Raw genomic sequence first — 24,627 nt, 5'->3', positions numbered from 1 at the left:
TTCTAGTTTTAGCTTCCATATTTAGAATTTCTTCACTAATTTCATAATAGATGCAGCTACGGAAGCTAGATCCTTAATACATAGGAGTTCCCACGCAGATCTAGTCTTAAACTCATCTTTGGTGGCCTGTAGGGCTATAATAAATAGAAGAAAACCGAATACTGAAGTTTGCTGAACTTATAACTTCATGCTAAAATCGTCACAAAAATCGTGTCGATTTTCATTTTACTGATGGTGTCTTTGTACAAAACAATACCAAAGAATGTAATGTGTTCGCCAGATTGGTAGGTGTGTTGTTGCTAATTGTTAGAACTCTAGAAAACTTACACCAACCTCATTTCTTGAACCATATCCCTCAAATACATGTGTGTATATTTGTGCGAAGTTTGCGAGGAGGTTCAAAATACGTCTGGAGCGTTATCCCAAAATCTTTCATTAAAGAAATGATTGAAAAATATATCGAATAACTGCGCTTACTGAAAATGATTGGCGTATTTATATATTTGCATACATGTCAAACATCTCCACCTACCTACCTACATACCTACCTACCTACCTACCTACCTACCTACCTACCTACCTACCTACATACCTACCTACATGCCTACCTACCTACCTACCTACCTACCTACCTATCTACCTACCTACCTACCTGCCTACCTGCCTGCCTACCTACATACCTACCTGCCTACATGCCTGCCTACCTACTTACCTACTCCTCCCCTCTCTCTCTTTCTCTCTCTCTCTCTTTCTCTCTCTCTCTCTCTCTCTATCTATATATATATTATATATATATATATATATATATATATATAGGAGTGGCTGTGTGGTGGAGTAGCTAGCGTACCAATCACATGGTTCCGGATTCAGTCCTACTGCGTGGCACCTTGGGCAAGTGTCTTCTACTATAGCCTCGGGCTAAAAGAAGCCCGTCGTAATGTTTATATATTATATATATTATATATATATATATATATATTATATATATATATATAGACACATACATACATACACACATACATACATGCGCACGCTCCCATACGCACACATATACTTTCATATGTATAACTCGGTAAACGATTTATTTTGTAAATTTTCATTTGCCTTGCTTATTTTTAACATTTTGCCGTTTGCTGGGGTTTTTTTTTCTCGAGAAAATACTCTTTGTGGTAAGGCGATTTGACGTCTATCTGTAGCGTATAGGAATCCACTTTAGTGGTCATTCCTCTTATTAATTGTAATATAATTTTTAAATAGCTTGCTTACCAACCACATGGTTCAGGGTTCAGTCCCACTGCGTGACACGTTGGTCAAGTGTCTTCTACTATAGCCACGGGCCGACAAAAGCCTTGTGAGTGGATTTGGTAGACGGAAACAGAAAGAAGCCCGTGGTACGTTAAACCAACCTTCTTTCCTTGTTTCCTGAGGGTCCAATAATACTAAATTTGTTCCACGTCCTCGCGTTGTTGTGTTTTTTTTTTGTGCTTTCTTGTTTGGATTAACTATATATATATATATATATATATATATATATATATATATATAATATATATATATATATAGTATGTATGTATGTATGTATGTATGTATGTATGTATGTATGTATGGTTGTGTGTGTATGTATGTATATGTTTGTGTGTCTGTGTTTGTCCCCCCAACATCGCTTGACAACCGATGGTAGTGTGCTTACGTTCCCGTAACTTAGCGGTTCGGCAAAAAAGACCGATAGAATAAGTACTAGGCTTACAAAGAATAAGTCCTGGGGTCGAAATGTTCGACTAAAGGCGGTGCTCCAGCATGGCCGTAGTCAAATGACTGAAACAAGTAAAAGAGTAATATATATATATATATATATATATATATACCTTTAGAATAATCTATGTGATATGCGTCCATATTAGATTCTTTAGTTTGTGAGAGTCCTCAACCGATGTTAGGCGATAATCCCAAAAAGGTCGTATTAGCTCTTAGTTGAGAATAACGTCGTCCGGGAGGTGATTTATTGATAAAACGGTAAGATAACAAAAGAAAGAAAGAGACCTCAATATTATGTAAATAGATAAATTTCCTCTATTTACATAATATTGAGGTCTCTTTCTTTCTTTTGTTATCTTACCGTTTTATCAATATATATATATACACACACACATATACACATATACATACACACATACACACGCACATTATACACATGCGTAGACAGGCAAAGTATCCGCGTTTTTGTGCGTGCGCTCATACATATATGTAATGCATGTATATAAGTATGTATGTATATTTTGTTTGTAAATGCGTCAGCATAACCAGCAGTCAGCCTTTAAGATTCTCATTAGATAAGCGGCTTCCTAAGAACCATATAAACACATCCCTCCTCATTCACGCACAGCATATCCTATAAGTATACACTCCCTAAATTCTCTACCTCATCCCTCATCATATAACGGTTTATTTTATTCTTCCTCCCTTCCAAATTCAGCTCGTACCTTTACATCGTGGTCCCTACAGCTTTACTCACCCCTTTTTACTTCGCTACAAACCTCGTTCTGAACCTTTCTCTGCGACCGAAAACTCAGCTGCTGCTTTGTAAGATACGAGTCGGTTCCTTCTGTTCCAGTTTTCTAGAAAGGCAGATGGAAGGGTTAAATCTGATATCTGAGGAAACTTGGTGATTATCTTATGTCGGCAGCGCAGCAATCAGTTCATAGAAAAGTTCGATATGTTTAACTGATATAAAGAGTGAAGACTCTCACGTTTATGAATCAATCGTCTCCTTCGTCTGTGAGCGAGGAAGAGAGTGAGTAAGTGAAAGAAAGAAAGAGAGAGAGAGAGAGAGAGAGAGGTGGGCACAGAAGAAGTAAGTGTAGGCCAGTAATGGTGAAGCAATAAAATGAGGGAATGATATATGTATATGTGTGTGTGTGTGTATATATATGTATATATATATATATACATATATATATATATATATATATATATATATATATATATATATATATATATATATATATATATATATGTAGGTCCCGGGTTGAGTCGGGGTTAACCACAGTAAATAAGGTACTCAATACATAGCAGAGTAAAGTAATTAATTTTATAGAAGGAGCTTTTATAGGAGAGAGAGAGAGAGAGAGGGGGGGAACAATTCGAGAAAGAGGTAGTGTGAGTAAGCCACATGTCTGAGGTGTAAGGCGTACAAAGGAAGAAACCAAGAATTGGAAAGAGAAAGGTAGATATAGCGTTTATCTCAAACTAGGAAAAAAGGGTGAAGATCAACACAAGTGAAGGGTAATTAGAGGGAGGAGAAGACAAAGAGCAACAACACACGAGCTATGTAAACCTAAAGGCTCCCAAAGGATTATTATTAATTTAGAATGGCCGAATTAATTAAGCAGTTGTATTTTTCTGACATCTGTAATCGGTCGTCTGGCTGAGTTTTTTGAGCATCTGGCGAAAATACTTTACAGTTAACCCATTGTCTTTTTAAGTGCTGAGTTCAAATTCTGCCGAGGTTAACTAATTATTTTTTTTTCAGTCTTACACTATCGATAAATAAAGCATCAGCTAAATGCTAGGGTTCCTTCTTTTTATACTATTTTTTTTTTAATCTCAAAATCAGAACTCTTCCCAGATCCCCGCCAAATGGCGAGGTTATATTGGAAGAAGAAATACCATCGTTTGGAGTATATTGTAACCACATCTATGAAACGAAAGAACTATGCACTGAAACTGAAAAATGCTGGAGCAGAAGACTCCTATGGTTGGTATCTCCACGTCACCACATCTCCGTTGTCTCCATGGATTATTCAAATGAATTGAGTCATCGTTGTATTCTTCCTGCTCAATTGTATAAAGAGACATCACAGGCCAACGGGTTGCAAGTAAGTCTTAAATTTTAGACTACCTGGACGTTTAGTTTGTCTTGTAAATAGATAACTATACGGATGTTTTGTCTATTAATGGAACTGCTAACTCGAATAACACTTGCTGTTCTCAAAATTTGGAGGAACACATCGGATAATGATATGGTTCTGAATATACAGTACCTGGAAAAAAAAATGATGGAATGATCGTTACTGGAGTACCTTTGATCAGAGAACAACTCGGTCAGGAAATACCAAGGGTTAAACGCAACAAGTAGCTCGTAATTAGTTGAAGTCTAGGAATTAGCTTCCTTTGGTTTACAGACTGTACGCACGGAGGCACACAGACACACACATACATATAGAAATGCACATTCACATACGCACATATGTACGGACGTACATACATGCATACATACATACATACAAACATACTTACATACATACATATATATATTTCTTTACTGCCTACAAGGGGCTAAACACAGAGGGGATAAACAAGGACAGACAAACGGATTAAATCGATTATATCGACCCCAGTGCGTAACTGGTACTTAATTTATCGACCTGAAAGGATGAAAGGCAAAGTCGACCTCGGCGGAATTTGAACTCAGAACGTAGCGGCAGACGAAATACGGCTACGCATTTCGCCCGGCGTGCTAACGTTTCTGCCAGCTAGCCGCCTTACATACATATATAACTTGACATAACATAACATACATAATATACGTGCATGGGTGAAGAGCGTGAATAAATTCTCGAGATGTATGGACATACGAACATACAGAAGAGTGACTACGTAGGCTGTTTACCCACCGATTTAACAGTTTTGCTAATCTACACCCAATTTTGTGAGGAAAGGATTAATCGATACCATCAACCCCAGTACTTGACTGGTATTTTATTTTATCGATCCAATAGGGTTAAAAACAAAGTTGATCTCGGTGAGATTTGAACTCGGAAAGTAAAGGGACAGAAAAAATACTGCAAGTCATATTCTGCCAGTCCACTAATCATCACGCACATACACGCGCGTGCGCTCACACACACAAACTTATCTCTTATATAAAATCCGTTCTGTGTGTCTTCTCGGATCTCGGGCATCCTCCATCCGATTGCGCTCAGATTTCACATGTAGATACCGACGGTATCAGGGCGTGTATAAGTCTTGAAAACATTACAAAAATCGATTCCAGGTGAGAATATGATCGATAAAGTCGTTTTTGTCCTGCTTTTCTTCCGTCAACCTGTACATTACTGCACCTTCCATTTTTTGTTGTTTTTGTACTGCTTAAAGGCACGTTTCTTTCCTGCCAAGCTTGCTGTTTAAACCATATTTGTGTTCTCCCAGTCAACAGCCTTATCATTACTGGTACTTTAAACTCTTCGGTTGCATATTTGTGTGAATAAAATCGTTTTCTTTTGCTGGTTCTCAAATTTAGGTTAAATCAGTGTTTCTCAAAGGGGAAACCTATGGGACGGTCGGACAAGTTGTTTTGATAAAATTTGGTTTAAATGTTTGACAACTCAGCACCGTCCATTGGACGGGGGCGTTTTGCTCGTATATATATATATATGTATGGATGTATGTATGTGTGTATATGCACAGTCTTAATTTTATTTGAGAAAAGAAACAGAAAGCTGTGTACAATTTTACTATCGAGAATGCTCAAGCAATAACAGCTACAGGGGAAGAAAAGACCAACTATAAGTTGGCAATATGAAAAAGCAAAATAAAATGTTCCTAGATGAAAAGCTGTTTGTGGAAGATAACTGGTGATTTTATTTTCCTGCGAAACATAAGATTTAAAGAGATCTCTGTAAGAAATGTTGCGATCTTTGCTGTGGTATATATGTTTTCAATGTTTTCTGTTTGAGTACGTACATATAAAAAATCTCGTACATACGTAGATACATACATACTAAGTATAGTATTTTAAGCGTTATTTTATATTACGTTTAATGCGTATGTACGTACTTATATGAACACTGGATTTGTGTAATTACGTAAGTGCACATGTATTTATAGAAACCTATATATACACCAAGCAACAACCCCCTCACATGTTCTGGGTGAAATTGCGGTCAATACTAGCTCTTTCAATAAATCGTTTCGAAAGCCGTGTCTTGATTTCTCCCATCGATAAGGGCCGCTCACGCTTAGGCGCATTTAACAAAGTAAGATACTCGAGCATCGATTGATGACGATGGTATCCTTTTAAAATTTTCGCAGACATCAATTGATACTCGCCGCTGAAAGGTTAAGCGATATTATTAGTGACGGCTACGATGATTTGGCTATATTTTATAGTTTTCTTCTGAACCAAAACCCGGCTTTTGGCTGCTTTTAGACACCTTCACAAAATCGATTGACATTACAGAAATCAGACCATCGATAACAGCTATTTTCTGAGCAACGAAATATGCATGCTGTCGAGATTGTTTAGTTGCGACGTGGTTCAGCTTTGGTTGAATTTCCTCCCGGTAATTCTTTTAATCGTTTCATATAACCTATAAGAGAAGGCCCATAGCTTGGGAATTGGGGGGTATTGGATTCATGATCGTAAGATTGTGGTTTCGATTCCTGGACCGGGCGACGCACTGTGTTCTAAAGAAAACCACTTTATTTCACGTTGCTTCAGTTCATTCAGCTGGCAAAAATGAGTAATCCTGCAACGGACTGGCGTCCCATCGAGGTGGGGAATGTATACGACATGGAAACTGGCAAACCGGCCCTTACGTGTCGGCATGACTCGAGAAAGAGCTTTACATTTTACTCACAACCAATAGAAGAATTTATATATATGTGTATATATATATATATATATATATATATATATATATATATACACACACACAAATGTACATACACACGTAGATAGGAGCTCACATAAATACATTCTTATGCACAAATTTAAATGTATATAAAAATATATACACCCATAACAGTACATATGTATACGAACAGGCTCGCGCGCGCGCGCAAACGCACGCACACACACACACACACACACACACACCACACACACACACACACACACACACACACACACGAATATACGCACATATATTCACGAAATGAAAACTATCCTTAAGCAATCTCATATCCACTCCGGTGTTAAATATAGGCGGAAAAATCTAGGAAAATCCTAAACCTTTGCTAAGAGTGGTGTCAAGTTTTCGTTGAACACCGTTTCCTTCAACTGCGTTAATCACTCGGATGATGGGATGCCAGCTCTATCGTAATGGCTTCAATCACGAGTTTTATGAAGCGCACCGTGCCATCTTCGTACGCCTGTTTCTCGCTCGATGACGCGTGAATATGGAATTCTGGGATTTCATCCAAACATTAACGTTATACTTCTCACTCTCTCTCTCCTCCCGTTTTCTCCCTATTAGTCTATGTGATTTGAGAATTTGCATGGAGGGTTTGTGCGCTCGTGTTCGTGCGTGCGTGCAAACGTGTGTGTGTGTGTGTGTGTGTGTGTGTGGTGTGTGTGTGTGTGTGTGTGTGCGTGCGTGTGTTAGTATGTATATATATATATCGGTTCTTCTTTCAGCACTCATCAAATACGATTCACCAGTTGGTTTTGTTTGTTCCGGGAAAAATATTCCATATGTACTTCTATTCTATAACTTAGCAAGTACATGCGTGTGTATGTGTGTGTGTGTGTGTGTGAGTGTGTATATGTGTGTGGGGGAGGCAGAGAGAAAGGGAGATACAGAAGGTGTGTGTTTGTGAGTCTATTTTGAGGTGTACCTATATTTAAATCCACCTATTTTTAATATTTTCCTCGATATGTGTGCACGTGCCCGTGTGCGACTATGTGCACCCATTCAAGTTCACACATACACACACATACATACGCACATATACACACACTCAATATACACCCGTACATGTGCAATATATGTATATGTGTGTGTATACGTATGCATGTATATATATATATATATATATATATATATATATATAACAAACACAGAATATGTGTATATATAACAGACACAGTATATGTGAATATATAACAGACACAGTATATGTGAATGTATAACAAACGCAGTATATGTGTATACGTGTATGTATGTGTGTATACGTGTATGTATGTGAGTGTGTGTTTATGCGTGTGTTTGTGTGTATGTATATATGTTTGTAATTATACACGCGCGCACATACCGCAAGTTGTATATTTGAAACCTTAAATTCAGTTTAACTGGTATTTCATTATCAAGCATAGCATTTAACGAGTGGCTGGGTAGGATTTCAGCAGCTATGTACTTTTGCTTTCAAATCCATGGACGATCCCATAGCATGGTCTTACATATATATGATTAAGCTGCATCATTTTTTTTTTTTTAATATCTAAGAAGGCTTAGGGGATGAAGCTGGCAGAAAGGTTAAGCATGCCGGGCGAAATGCTTAGCGGTATTTCGTCTGCCGTTACGTTCTGAGTTCAAATTCCGCCGAGGTTGACTTTGCCTTTCATCCTTTCGGGGTCGATATATTAAATTCCAGTTACGCACTGGGTCGATATAATCGACTTAATCCGTTTGTCTGTCCTTCTTTGACCTCTCTGTGTTTAGTTCCTTGTGGGTAGTAAAGAAATAGGTATTTCGTCTGTCGCTACGTTTTGAGTTCAAATTCCGCCGAGGTTGACTTTGCCTTTCATCCTTTCGGAGTCGATAAATTAAGTTCCAGTTACGCACTGAGATCGATATAATCGACTTAATCCGTTTGTCTGTCCTTCTTTGACCTCTCTGTGTTTAGTTCCTTGTGGGTAGTAAAGAAATAGGTATTTCGTCTGTCGCTACGTTTTGAGTTCAAATTCCGCCGAGGTTGACTTTGCCTTTCATCCTTTCGGAGTCGATAAATTAAGTTCCAGTTACGCACTGAGATCGATATAATCGACTTAATCCGTCTGTCTGTCCTTGTTTGTCTCCTCTGTGTTCAGCCCCTTGTGGGTAGTAAAGAAATAAGTATTTCGTCTGCGGAATTTGAACTCAGAAAGTAACGGCAGACGAAATAAGAAGTTCGCCCGACATGCTAACGTTTCTGCCAGCTCGCTGCGTTGCTCTAACTTTATATTCAATTTACGAGGTTGCTACTGTGACAAATGGACATCTGATTATAAATCCTTCGGTTTCGACTCTATGTTGTATAACTTTGTGTACCTTGTAACACCATCTACTTATACTTCCTCACCATAACTTCTTATTGATAATATCTACCTTCCATGCCTGTTGCTTTCAAATAAGAATATCATATATCTCTCTAATCATGTGTTACTTGTCTTTGAAAGGAATCCTGTATAACTTTCATCTTTCAACAACGTGCACATAAGCACACTCACATACGCGCATACACATATGCCCCTACATACACACACACACACACACGCGCGCACGCACAAGCGCGCACTTACCGGCGATGATTTTTGTTGTTGCTTTTTTTTTTGACATCTTTTTCTGTGTATATGGTTGCTTAACTAAGGCTATAAAACCATAGGAATGCCTATTAGTACGAATTGCATTTTAGGATGTATGCAGATTAAATATCATATAGCCAGCGACCAATTCGAACATGGCTGTCGAAATTTTCGAACATAACTTTAAAATAGTGATTCCCAACCTTTTTCAGGCTGTACCTCCTTGGCACACGAGACACATTCCTGGCGCCCTCCTACCCACTCATCACCACCAATATTACCCATTTTCTGCACCAAATTCAAAACAACTTAATTATAACCTAATAATTAATAAAACTTAACATAGGCGTAGGAGTGGCTGTGTGGTAAGTAGCTTGCTTACCAACCACATGGTTCCAGGTTCAGTCCCACTGCGTGGCACCTTGGCCAAGTGTCTTCTACTATAGCCTCGGGACGACCAAAGCCTTGTGAGTGGATTTGGTAGACGGAAACTGAAAGAAGCCCGTCGTACATATGTATATTTATGTATGTGTGTGTATATGTTTGTGCGTCTGTGTTTGTTCCCCCAACATCGCTTGAGAACCGAGGCTGGTGTGTTTTCATCCCCATAACTTAGCGGTTCAACAAAACAGACCGATAGAATAAGTACTAGGCGACGAACTGGCAGAAATGTTAGCATGCCGGGTGAAATGCTTTGCGGTATTTCGTCTGCCGCTACGTTCTGAGTTCAAATTCCGCCGAGGTCGACTTTGTTTTTTATCCTTTCGGGGTCGATTAAATAAGTACGCACTGGGGTCGATATAATCGACTTAATCCATTTGTCTGTCCTTGTTTGTCCCCTCTGTATGTAGCGCCTTGTGGGCAGTAAAGAAATAAGAATAAGTACTTGGCTTACAAAGAATAAGTCCTGGGGTCTTTTGCTCGACTAAAGGTGGTGCTCCAGCATGGCCACGGTCAAATGACTGAAACAAGTGAAAGAGTAAAGAGAGTAATTAACCTATTATTTGGAATTTCTTCTATATCCATCGCCACCTTTTTTCCCATTCCAAGCCTTGTGGTTTGGGTGTTAGAGTCCTGATCGTAAGATTGTGGTTTCGATTCCTGGACCGTGCGACGCGTTGCGTTCTTGAGCAAAACACTTCATTTCACGTTGCCCCAGTCCACCCTGCTGACAAAAATGAGTAACCCTGCAACGGACCGGCTTTCCGTCTAAGTGGGGTAATTCTACGCAATGCTGACCGGGAAACCGACCCTTATGAGTCAGCATGACTCGGGAAGGAAAGTTAAATTTACCCCATTATCACCCCACTTTTCTTCAACTCCCCTATGGATCTTATCGCCACCCTCAAGGGGACAGTGCCACTACTTTGGGAACCACTGCCTTAAAACGCTTTAGAACTGTTTTAGATTTCGCTATGGCTATTATTTACATGGTGCTTTTAAGTAAACTTCTTATGCACAAGTTATGAAGGAATAATTTGCGAAATATGATTTATTGTAACGATCAGACGTCTAAGAAATATGGCCTTCCCTGTAGATGTTGATATCATTTTCAAGATCCCGTCATTGGGCCAACAAATCCAGATGCTGTACAGACGTAACCGTGATATACGACATGCCCAGAGCATTTTAAGCCTGACGGTGTCTGTCGTTCTTTAAGTTTGAGAACTGACAGTCCCTTGCTTTCCTCCTAAGAGAAAGGAGAGGTGTGAGGTGAAAGAAGAAAGAAAGGAAAGAAGGAAGAAGAAAAGAAGAAGAAGAAGAAAAAGAATAAGAGGAGAATAAGAGAGAGGAGTAGAGAAGAAGAGGAGGAGGAGGAGAGAAGAAGAAGAAGAAGAGACAAAGAAGAAATAAGAAGAGAAGAAGAAGGAAGGAAGAAGAATGAAGAAGAAGAAGAAGAAGGAGGAGAAGAAGAACAAAAAGAAGGAGGAGAAGGGAAGAAGAAGAAGAAGAAAAGAAGAAGAAGAAGGAGGAGGAGAAGAAGAAGAAGAAGAAGAACAACAACAACAACAACAACAAAAAGAAGAAAAACAAAAAGAAGAAGAAGAAGAAGTAGAAGTAGAAAGAGGAGGAGATGAAGGAGAAGAAGAATAAAAAGAAGAAGAAGAAGGAGGAGGAGGAGGAGGAGAAGAAGAAGAAGGAAGAGGAGAAGAAGAAGAAGAAGAAAAAGAAGAAGAAGAAGAAGAAGAAGAAGAAGAAGAAGAAGAAGAAGAAGAAGAAGAAGAAGAACGGCGGTTAATTCTTTTTTCCTCCTTTGAGTCAACTCCAAGCAGCTGCAACACAGATGTATTTCACAACGCTGCGCCAAGAGACTCTGTCACCATTTAGCTTACGCACGTAACTCGGTTTTGTGTGCGAAGGAAGTTCAGTGGTCTCTCTCTCCCTCTCTCTCATTCTTCATTCTTTCTGGTTTCCTCACAACCATTCCCCTTTCTTCTCTCCCTTTCTTTTACTCCTCCTCCTCCCTCCCGCCGTTAACCCGCGACGAGAGCCTTGCCACCTTCTTTCTCGCCTGACCTTCTTGAGGTGTGGACGGCAATTTTCTTTGCTCCCTTCGCCGTCCACAGAAATAGCGTTCGTAATACTTTTTTTCGTTCGGTTCAACAGCTCTTCTTGTCTTGTTATTTTCCTTGTCCTGTCTTTTACTGCTTATATTTTGTACTGTCGTTACTGTCCTGTTTTTGTTACCATTTTTACCCCTCTGCAAAAAGATCTCAAATTTTATATGATTTGCTTTTCGCAGGAAGGAAAGTTTCTATCGAAGATATGTCTCGCCTTCACCTTCGAAACGTAGAGTAGATGAAACCATGGCGACTGAAGAAGGTTTTTTTTCCTTGTGTTATTTGTCCTGTACTCTATATTTTTTTGTTGTTTAAGAAAAATGTCCAGTTCCTTGGGTTTGTGTCTATGTTTTCGTTTCTCATTGTGTTCGACGTTTTTTTGGTGTCCTGTACTCATATATGCGTGTATATATACATGTAGATGTAGGTACATACATATATGTATATATATATGCATATGTTTTATTTATTAATATATTATATGACGGAACGCACGCATCCCTTTCTAAGTAAGATTGTTCTTGATATATATATATCTGTGTGTGTGTGTATGTTATCTTTTACTTTTTAGTTGTGGAGGCGCGTAGCTTAGTGGTTAGGGTGTTGAACTCATGATCGTAAGGTTGTGGTTTCGATTCCTGGACCGGGCGACGCGTTGTGTTCTAAGGCAAAACACTTCATTTCACATTGCTCCAGCTGGCAAAAATGAGTAATCCTGCGACGGACCGGCGTCCCGTCCAGATGGGGAATTTTTACGCCACTGAAACCGGGAAACCGGCCCTTATAAGCCTGGCATTTCTCGAGAAGGAACATTCATTTTTTGAAATTTATTTTTTAGTTGCATTAGTCATTGTTCAGCAGTCATGCTGTGGTACCGCCTTGAAGGACTTCGTCATGCAAATCGAGCCTAGTATATATTTTAAAGTCTGGTGCTTATTCTGTCAGTGTCTTTAGCTGAATAGCTAAGTTACGAGGACATAAACCAATCAACACTGGTCTCAAAGCAGTGGTGTGGAACAAACACGAAGACACACGCAGACGTCCCCGCCCTCACACACACCACTTAAAATCCGATATCCCCTGTTTATATAAGCGCTTCTTTCACGAGACACGTAGCCAAATATTCAATAGACGACGCACGAAACTGTAAGTGTCCGTTCGATATTTTGAACAGTACACTAATTATATACTTACATTAAAATGTAATTTTTTCTGTAAGTAAGTGTTAGCAAATAAACAGATAAGGACTATTTATTTATGCATTAATTTAATAGCCAAAAACTTGTATCAGCATTTCGTCTGTCTTTACATTCTGAGTTTAAATCTCGTCGAGGTCGACTTTGCCTTTCATCCTTTCGAGGTCGATAAATTATGTACCAGTTGCGTACTGGAGTCGATCTAAGCGACTGGCGCCCTCCCGCAAAATTTCGGACCTTGTGTCTGGAGTAGAAAAGAATGCATGTATGTATGTATGTATGTATGTATGTATGTATGTATGTATGTATGTATTATATCTCTCTCTCTCTCTCTCTCGCTCTCATCTCTCTCTCTCTCTCTCTCTCTCTAATAATATATATATATATATATTATATTATATATATATATATATATATATATATATATATATATTATATAACAATATATATTATCTTATTTTTTAATTGTTTCAGTCGTTGGGCTGTAGTCATGCTAGGGCAACGCCTTAAAGGACTTCGATGAGCAAATAGAACATATTGTTAAGCCTGGTAGTTCTACCAAGTTCTTTCGCTGAACAGCTAAGTTACGAGGACGTAAACAGACCAACACTGGTCTCAAAGCAGTGGTGCAGGACAAACTGAAACACAAAGACACACGCACAAACACACACACTCACACCTCCAGCCACACACACAAATGTGCACACTCTTAAAATCCGGTTTCTCCTGTTTATAAAAGGGCTTCTTTCGCGGGACACGTAGTCAAATATTTAATAGATGACGCAAGAAACAGTCAGTGTGTGTTCGATACTTTGAACTATACACTAATATATACTTACATCAGTAATATAATAGAATTTTTTTTCTTTTAATGTTAGTAAATATTTGGACAAATGTAAACAAATAAGCAGAGAGGAGAAAGGATTAAAAAAATGTTCAATTTTAGTTTGTCACGCATCAATTTTGTCACTTAAAACTTGCATTACGTACATATAGTGTTACACCTCGCTCTCTCTCTCTCTCTCTCTCTCTCTCTCTCTCTCACTCTCTATCTATCTATCTATCTATCTATCTATCTATCTATCTATCTATCTATCTATCTATCTATCTATCTATCTATTATCCATCTATCTATATATCTATCTATCTATCTATCTATCTATCTATCTATCTATCTATCTATCCATCTATATTGTGGCTGTGTGGTAAGAAATTTGCTTCCCAATCATGACTCCGGATTCATTTATATCGCGTGGTACCTTGGGAAAGTGTCTTTTACTATAGCCTCGGACCGATTAAAGCATTGTAAGAGGAATTGGTGGAGAGAAAGTGAAAGAAGGTCATTGTATGTATGTATATATATAAATAATATATAAATATATAAATATATATATATATATATATATATATATATATTGCGAGGATGATCCGGTTCTTGACTGAGGATAGAAAGCTTCGAGTGTTTTGTTGTATCGCCTATCTGGATGTTTTGTTGTCCCTTTTTGTATCACCTAGTTGTCCCCGGATGTTTTGCGTCCAATTTTGTATTATATATAAATACATACATACATACATACATACATACATACATACATACATACATACATACATACATATATATATATACACACATACATACATATGTATATATATATATATATACATATGTACTTACATGTATATACATATATATATGTATGTATGTTTGTATGTATGTTTGTGTGTGTATATATGTGTGCGTTTTTGTGTTTGTAATATGTTTGTTCAACTATCGCTGTGAGACAAGAAGTTTTGATTTGTGTATGTCCCCGTAAAAAACAAAAAAATGTATTGGTGTCGACTTGTTTGAATAATCCCTTCAAGGTCGTGACCTAGTATGACCGCAGTGTAATTACTGCAGCGAGTAAAAGATATCACATGATAAAAGATATAAGAAGTATATTATTATGAATGTAGCTAGGTGGTATGTTTGAGTGTGGAAGTTGCGATAAATGTCTTATCCAGAACCAAGTGAATTGTAACTTAGATAGCATTAGAATTTTAAAAATCTCTCAGTGCTTTCTTCTTTTGAACTTCTTGGAAGAAAAATGGAAGGCTAAAAAGAAAAAAATGGAAAAAAGAAACGAAATAAAAAAATAATAGAAAAAAGAGCTATCATTCTCTATTGTTAGAATTATGTATTACGCTTCAATATGGCGGCTGCGTTTGTTTCAAACGGTTGAAATAGTTGAATACATGTACATAGCGTACTAACCTATACAATAGTTGTCTGAAAAAGAGAGAATGCTATTATGATTATATAATTACTGATGCTGTAATATATCTGTTTCGTTAGTTGCTAGCGTTGCAGAACCAGCAGCAGAGATGACTAAGTGCAATAATTAACCATACAATAACGGTTTGCTCATCTGTTTTGTTGCTTATTTGTTTGCTTGTCTGGTTTGTTGATTAAAAACAATAGACAAAATCGAAACCAAGAAAACAGACAAGAAACTTGAAATCAAGAAAACAGATTACATCGGAGAATTTGTTCTTTTTTTTCCCCACTTTTTTACAAATAATAGATAAATATAGCTGTTGGTGTTGTTGCCCTTATTGCTGTGGTCGTTGTTGCAGTTATTATCATTATTATAGTTGTGAAAATGATGGAGGTGTTGGTCGTAATATCACAAGTTATACTGGTTACTGGTGACGGTGACCTTGTTGTTGTTGTTATTTAGATCTTTTATCAAAGGGACAAGCTAGCGCTTAGCGGTATTTCTTCTGGCTTAAGGCGGCGAGCTGGCAGAAACGTTAGCGTGCCGGGCGAAATGCTTAGCGGTATTTCGTCTGGCGCAACGTAAGTTCAAATTCCGCCGAGGTCGACTTTGCCTTTCATCCTCTCGGGGTCGATAAATTAAGTACCAGTTACACTCTGGGGTCGATGTAATCGACTTAATACCTATGTCTGTCCTTGTTTGTCCCTTCTGTGTTTAGCCCCTTGTGGGTAATAAAGAAATAAGTATTTCTTCTGGCTTTAAGTTCTGAGTTCAAATACCGCCAAGGTCGACTTTGCCTTTCATTTTTTCTTCGTATATATAATAAGTCCCATTTGAAAACTGGGATTGATGTAATCGACTAGCCGTCTCGCTCAAACTTTTAGGCTTTGTGCCTATAATAGAAAGAATTTAGGTCAACCCTGATAGAGTAGCCCTGTGATCAAACATATCTCAACTGTGTGCCACAACGATATCAGTATATGGATGAAAAGCAAAGTTGACTTCAACGTGACTCGATCTCAGAAAGTGAGCAGATGTAGCTGAGCATTTGAAATTATTCTTTTCTACTCTAACCACAAGGCCCTAAATTTTTGGAGAGGAAGCCAGTCGATTAGATCGATTTCAGTACGCAACTGGTACTTAATTTATCGACCCCCGAAAGTATGAAAGGCAAAATCGACCATGGTGGAATTTGAACTCAGAACGTAAAGACGGACGAGATGCCGCTAAGCTTGTTGCCTGACGTGCTAACGTTTCTTATTTCTTTATTGCCCACAAGGGGTTAAACATAGAGGGGACACACAAGGACAGACGAACGGATTAAGTCGATTATATCGACTCCAGTACGCAACTGGTACTTAATTTATCGACCCCGAAAGGATGAGAGGCAAAATCGACCTCGGCGGAATTTGAACTCAGAACGTAGCGGCAGACGAAATACCTATTTCTTTACTACCCACAAGGGGCTAAACACAATAGACGAAATACCGAGAAGCATTTCACCCGGCGTACTAACGTTCCTTATTCCTTTACTGCCCACAAGGGGCTACACGCAGAGGGGACAAACAAGGGCAGACAAACGGATTAAGCCGATTATATCGACCCCAGTGCGTAACTGGTACATATTTAATCGACCCCAAAAGGATGAAAGGCAAAGTCGACCTCGGCGGAATTTGAACTCAGAACGTAACGGCGGACGAAATGCGGCTACGCATTTCGCCCGGCATGCTAACGTTTCTGCCAGCTCGCCGCCTTTGGGCATTAGAAATTATTGTGTACTGCGTTCTACTGTTTCTGAACACCATCTTGCTATCGACAATATTCATTAAGACAGAGTTTGTGTGTGTGTGTGTGTGTGTGTGTGTGTGTGTGTGTGTGTGTGTGTGTGTGTGTGTGTGTGTGTGTTGAGTGAGTGTTGGTACATACACGCTTACAATGCTGAATGTAGTTACACATCGCTGCAATATATCATCAGACATATACTGGTGGCAATTAATAGACAAAAATAAATAGGATGAAATGATTCTACCTTCAGATATCTGAGGGAGCGATGAGGGCAGCTTTATGATTGTTAACTGTATGAAATTACATACCCATGTAGTGAATTTTATAGCTACTGGTGTGTTCGTGCATGTATATGTCTGTGTGTGTGTGTGGTGTGTGTGTGTGTGTGTGTGTGTGTGTGTATGTTTGTGAGTGTGTGTGTGCTTGTGAGAGAGAGTGTATATATATATATATATATATGTATATATATATATATATATATATATATATTATATATATATGTGTATGTGTGAGTGCGTGTGTGTGATATGTGAGTGTGTATATATATATATATATATATATATATATATATATTATATATTAAAATATATATTATATATATATACATGCTCACATCTATCTATATATATATCTTTATGTATATATATATGTTTGTGTATGTATATATGCATATATGTGTACATATATGTATGCATGTATCGAAAAATATGAGCAGATGGGAATGAAAGCGACAAGGGACAGAGGGAGGAGTGATATATATTTAGAGAGAGGGGCGATGAGAAAAGAGAGAGAAGGGTGATATATCTGGTGTTATCTGAGACATGAGATATAATATTTACACCGCTGTTATGTAGGTTTTTAACTCCAGAGATTATTGTTCTTCACAGATTCTTCTCTCTATATAATGATTTTCTTAAGGCGGTGAGCTGGCAGAATCGTTAGCACGTCGGGCGAAATGCGTAGCTGTATTTCGTCTGCCGTTACGTTCTGAGTTCAAATTCCGCCGAGGTCGACTTTACCTTTCATCCTTTCGGGGTCGATAAATTAAGTACCAGTTACGCACTGGGGTCGATGTAATCGACTTAATCACTTTGTCTGTCCTTGTTTGTCCCCTCTGTGTTTAGCCCCTTGTGGGTAGTAAAGGAATAGGTATTTCGTCTGCCACTACGTTCTGAGTTCAAATTCCGCCGAGGTCGACTTTGCCTTTCATCCTTTCGGGGTCGATAAATTAAGTACCAGTTACGCACTGGGGTCGATGTAATCGACTTAATCTGTTTGTTTGTCCTCTCTGTGTTTAGCCCCTAGTGGGTAGTAAAGAAATAGGTATTTTATTTGTCTTTATGCTTTTGAGTTCAAATTCCGCCGAGGTCGACTTCACTTGTTATCCTCTCGGGGTCGATAAAATAAGTACCAGTTGGGCACTGGAGTTGATGTTATCGACTGACCCCCAACCCCGAAATTACTGGTCTTGTACCAAAATTTGAAACCATTATAATGACTTAGTTGATCCCTTTTTTTTTTCTTTTTAGCTGAGCGGGTTCGATGATTGTTCTCATCAACCAAATACCATACATTCCATTTAAATATACATATATGTAAATATATTAAAGTCCCTTGGGTGCAGGTTAACCTTTTCAGAGTCAATATTTTAAGCATTTTTATTTATTTTCTCCTGATGTAAAATAAATGATAGACAGAGCTTTTCCAGGGGAGGACACTAGCCAATCACTAATTGATATTTCCAAACAGATTGAACTTGTATATATTCAAGTGCCCTTAAGTGCTGGTTAAATTTTTACGGACCGATGTTTTAGGTACATTTTCGTGGGATTAAAGAAAAATCTCGAGGATAAGACACCAGCCTATCACTTCCTAATATTTCCTGACATATTGATCTTTTACCTGTACCTACTGACAGCCAGGTGTAAGGTGAGCTGGCAGAAACACTACTGCGCCAGACAAAATGTTTAGTAGAATTTTTGAGTTCAAATCACGCCAAGATCCACTGTATCAGTCATTCTATAGGGTTGGATAAAATAAATACTTTTGAACACAGGGGTCGATATAATCAACTTCCCTCTGCTAAAAATTGCTTGCATTTTACCAAAATTATAAACAACTAACAGCAAGGCTTGAATTAAGGTAACGTAGAATTTAGCCTTTTGTTTGTTTCTTCTAAAACGATCACATAATTTTCTGAAGCGGAAGTGAACTCATGAACCATGAGTTAATAGACCAATTGCCTATCCACTAAGCCATTTTGTTTCCATGCACTTAGTAGGTAATAACTAAAGATCCATATTACAGCTACACGTACACATACACACACACGCACACACAACACACACAGACACACACACACGCACACACACACACACACAATCGTCGTCGTGGAACTCCGTCGGTTACGACGACAAGGGTTCCAGTCGATCCAATCAACAGAACAGCCTGCTCGTGAAATTAACGTACAAGTGGCTGAGCACTCGACTGACACGTGTACCCTTAACGTAGTTCTCGGGGAGAGTCAGCGTTACACAGTGTGACAAGGCCGGTCCTTTGAAATACAGGTACAACAGAAACAGGAAGAAAGAGTGAGAGAAAGTTGTGGTGGAAGAATACAGCAGGGTTCGCCACCACCCCTTGCCGGAGCCTCGTAGAGCTTTAGGTATTTTCGCTCAATAAACACTCACAACGTCTGGTCTGGGAATCGAAACCGCGATCCTACGACCGCGAGTCCGCCGCCTTAACCACTGGGCCATTGCGCCTCCACACACACACACAATGCACAGTGCACATATAATACGCACACTCACACAGACTCAAGCAACATACACATACAACATTCACACACCTACCACATTACACAGAGACTCCATGGACAAAACTATGCACACATTACAATAAACCCTGGGGCACACCAAGCACAGTATTAACACAGACATATGCAATACACAACACTCAAATACACACATCATACTACACAAATATACACATCACACAACGCACAGCCATTAACACAAACCGTATCAAAACGTGCACATTAACAAACCACACAACGCATACACACTTACACATGACACAGAACACACACGCATACACATATCACCACAACTCACACATTCATATATACGTATCACGAAGCACACAGACACGCACACTTCTACACTATGCCACGCTACACTACTCACACACAGGCGCTACATAGATACACTCACACGTTCTTGCAAACATGCATATACACACTTCAAAACTTTAGTATGTGATATCCCAAACCTTTACCCTTTTATTTTTTACAACCATAAATATAACTACGTTGTCTGCATGCATAAGTCTGACCTAATGGCGGGATTCGAGCCTCCTATCAAACGGTTGATTGTCACGAACCTTATTATCTTCATCCCAATCTGTTACGTGCAAAATAAACTAATCAAGGACGATTAAAAACGGTAAAAAATAAAAATGAGTTGAAATGCCGTTTGTGGTGAAATATCTAACGTTTCGAATAATCGACGTTTTTCAGTAATAAAAAATATAGAAGATAATACGGTGATTGTAGAAAGACTGTAAGGCAGTACAATAGTCTGAAACGTCGGATTTTTTAGAACACAATAAATCACAATTCATAGTTCACAGTATATCCTCTGAGCGATAACAGCTGAACGCCTCTAAGCCGGAACCGAAGCCGGACCCGAGTTGGTTTCCAAAAGCGTCTCAACATCAAGGCGCATGCCTTAGCTCGGCGTTCGCCGTCCGCCCGTCGCGTGTATGTGTGTATGTGCGTGTGTGTGTGCGTGCGTGCGTGTGTGTGTGTGTGTGTGGTCAGTGAGTCTGAATCTGCGTTTGTCTGTGGGTGTTAAAAACAGTTGACAGTTACTTCGAATTTCGCAAAATGCTGACTTTTTAAACCGCTGTACATATATATATATAGTTAAATGTTATTTTCTCAGAATTAGAAATACAAATATAAATACATACATGCTTGCATACATACATACATACATACATACATACATACATACATACATACATACAGCGTGCATCACGCACACACACACACACACACACCACACACACACACATGCACTTTAATAACTTTAATAATAAAAAACTAAACATGTATGTAGCTGTTTCTCCAGTATAACGTTTTGAAAAGGAAGCTGCTCCCCGTGTGTGTGTGTGTGTGTGTGTTGTGTGTGTGTGTGTGTGTGCGTGTGTGTGTGTGTGCATGCGTGAGTATGTGTTTTATGTCTCTGTGTGTCGCGTTGTTATTGATGTTGTTGTTATTACTATAATTATTGAAATATCTGCTTGCCCTCATCGTCTCTAATTAGTCTATTCAGTCCCGTTTCTAATTACCAATCTACCAAAGATAAAACCGAACATTTATTCAAACAATAGGCAGGTAACAAGTCCTGAACGTTGCGGGTTCGGGAGTGTGCTACGCAACAGTTAAGTACAGTACGAGCAGTCACATGACTTGTTCGCTTTGCTAAGTGCTAGATAAAAGCTAATGAGTTGTGAGAACTATTGCTCTACCCTGCAAATACATTGTTAACAAACAATAGCAGATGTCAGCATAATAGTGACTATAGCGTGCCAACTATTGCATCTGCTATTTTGAGTGATAAAAATATGGAAAATGTATGAGCATATTTTTAAATTGCAAAACATGTACAGTGTGTGTATGAGTGTGTGTGGTGTGTGTGTGTGTGTGTGTGTGTGTGTGTGTGTTGTGTGTGTGTGTGTGTGTGTGTGTGTGGTGGTGTGTGTGTGTGTGAGTGAGTGGATGTGTATATGTGCGCAAGCAAGCAAAGTTGTGCAGGTGAAGAATGCGATGTGAAGAATTCAAAAGTTAACGGTACTTAATTTTTACACACACATAAACACACGTGTACAAACATAATATTAATACATTTTAAAAAGCAACTATAATGTAGGTTCACTGCTTCAGTGAAAACAAACGCAAAATTTCTTTATTAAAAAGTCACCGACGATACCGCTTGCCAGACAGGAAATTAGGGTACCCTTTGAAGGAAGTTTTAAAATCATGGAGAATTCTTCAGTAAAATCGCATAACATTTAATCACTAGAAATAGCAAACAACTTGCCTTCTACTAGTTCATTTAAACGCGCAATCTCCAAAACAGGGTAAAATTAAACACATTGTCTCTTGCACTGAAAATATCCTGATTTATGTCTAAAATTTTCGTCCTTTACGACAGATCCAATGATGTCATAAGCTGTCTGAATAATATTAACCTACGACAACAGATTTACCTTTAGCCTAAAGAGAATTTACCTCACATCCTCAAACCAACTTCTGACTATTTAAGTGAGCAGTACTATTAATCTTGGAGAATCCAGATATAATCAAATACCCAGACGACCTATGGGTTCAAGTCTGTCGGTTGACAAGCCGATGCATATATGGTCCAGAACTGTTATTCCTGCGCTTTGTTCTTCAAATTTACTGATGACATCCTTATGTATGTGCTTTCATATACAAGGTAAACCGAATAACCAACAAATTTAACGACAGATAACATGCTTTACTCAGATAAAAATATCTCGCCATCCTATTTCTCTCCGCTTGATTTCCGACACAACATCACTGAAGACGTATCATTTTAAACCAACTTTCACAGTAAAGCTGTCTGCGAGAGCTCTATATGTGCTCTACGGGTCAGCCTTACCAACAAGTGACAAGTTGTTACAATACTAAAAGAAAAGTCAAGGTGACGGTAAAATTCATAAAATATATCATAAGTACGTTTTTCCAGCATACTCAAGCGGAAATGAATTTATCTCACACACACACACACACACACACACACACACACACACGCAAACGCACGCGCACACACACACACACACACACATACACACACACGGAGGTACATACAGATACTCACGCATATATATCCTTTTTTTTCTTCCACTCTAGGTACAAAGCCCGAAATTTTGGAGAAGGGGGCCAGTCGATTACATCGACCCTAGTACACAACTGGTACTTAATCTATCGACCCCGAAAGGATGAAAGACGAAGTTGACCTCGACGGAATTTGAACTCAGATCGTAAAGACAGACGAAATAACGCCAAGAATTTCGCCCGGCGTGCTAACGTTTCTGTCAGCTCGCCGCCTTACGCATATATGTCGACGAAACTTGAAATGACCAATAGAGGCCCAAATATTCTCAACTAGAAACCATTTTTTAAATTCTATATGAATTTTCTTCACTCCAGTTTTGTACCCACTTAGGAATTTGTACGGTGATTTTGCAACATATGTCACTTGAATTTACATATATTGCGAGCAGAGGTGCCTTCTCTTGCAGACGAAGTGTACAGTTATGAAGAGAAGCAGAAATAGCCCGAAACCAGACTGGTATGTTGGTCACGTCGTTATAGGGTGGTAGGGGTTCATTCCCCTTCTCGTAATATATCGGGTGTAGCTGTCCTCTTGGAGTTAAAAAATCGCAGTAAATTCCGCTCGAACAGAACAGCCATGTTGACGTGGCTACGAACGTTACTTGCTTGTACAACTACTACGATCATCTCTTAGAGAGATTTTTTTATGTGTATGTAATTAATATAAACAGCAGTTTGCAATGTTTCACCAAAAATTAGAATTTCGAATGTCACTAAATGTAACTAGGGTGTTAGAAAACACCTACATTGCTAAAAAAATAAGAGCTAAACCGCTCTAGTTAACACAGATGAACGTAAACATATACTCTAACAGGGACCATAATCGTCCGAAAAGTGCAAATCGAGAATTCTTAATACTTACGAGTCAGTTTCGGCAATTTCTGTTGCCTCATCAGTTAAGACTGCTCGATTGTTCAACTCTTTCCGGACTCGCCTCGCTATTAGTATTTATGTTTCCGTCATCCAAATAATTGGATGATTTAGCGATTCGTTAATGTGTATATATAAAATTTACACACACACACACATATACCTGTAAATTTGTTTACGGGGAAAAACGTATTGAATATGCAAATAAAGCTCCTACTCCATTTTGCCAGCCACTTTATAATGATGCTGACTCTGTTGTACATCCATTAGTGTGATATCGCCTGAAGAAATGAATCCCTGAAGATGATCACCCCGATACACACGGATACTACGGACTGCACTGTAATCATCCCAGAGATAAGGACTGTGATCTTGAGACATGTAGTTTGTGGAATACTCCTCCACTACTGTTCTGACCTCGTCTACAGAATTCTTATATTTTCCGTCCAAATGATTTTGGAGACTGTGAATGAATGATAATCAGATGGGGCGGCAATGTCCGGTGAATATGGTGGGTGGGGCATCGTTTCCCATTGAAACTGCTCCAGCCTTTGGAATATCATCCTCGCTGTATGCGACCGCGTATTATCCTGGTAGAAGATCCCCCTTCGTCTTGAAACCAAACATGGTCGTTTTTCTTCGGGCGCTGGTGCCGATGAATGGTTGAATGACTAAATCCAAGTCTCTCTGCTAGTTACTCAACAGTTACGATGGGATTTTGTTCCACTTGGTTTTGCAGGACGTC

At 38.8% G+C, this 24,627-nt stretch overlaps 1 long non-coding RNA gene across 1 annotated transcript in view; it reads left to right on the top strand.

Annotated features, from left to right (window-relative positions):
- Positions 1-2,995: 2,995 nt before the first annotated feature.
- LOC118764221 overlaps positions 2,996-24,627 on the top strand; it is a 25,452-nt gene continuing 3,820 nt past the window's right edge. Inside the window, exons 1-2 of the long non-coding RNA XR_005000015.1 lie at positions 2,996-3,013; positions 9,864-9,874. This is a non-coding gene — a long non-coding RNA (uncharacterized LOC118764221). The remainder of the gene's footprint in view (positions 3,014-9,863; positions 9,875-24,627) is intronic.

This window comes from Octopus sinensis, linkage group LG7, assembly GCF_006345805.1.
Source record: "Octopus sinensis linkage group LG7, ASM634580v1, whole genome shotgun sequence".
NCBI lineage: Eukaryota > Metazoa > Mollusca > Cephalopoda > Octopoda > Octopodidae > Octopus > Octopus sinensis.
The sequence above is the reverse complement of the archived record's forward strand: the minus strand, read 5'-3'. Positions and strand labels throughout refer to the sequence as shown.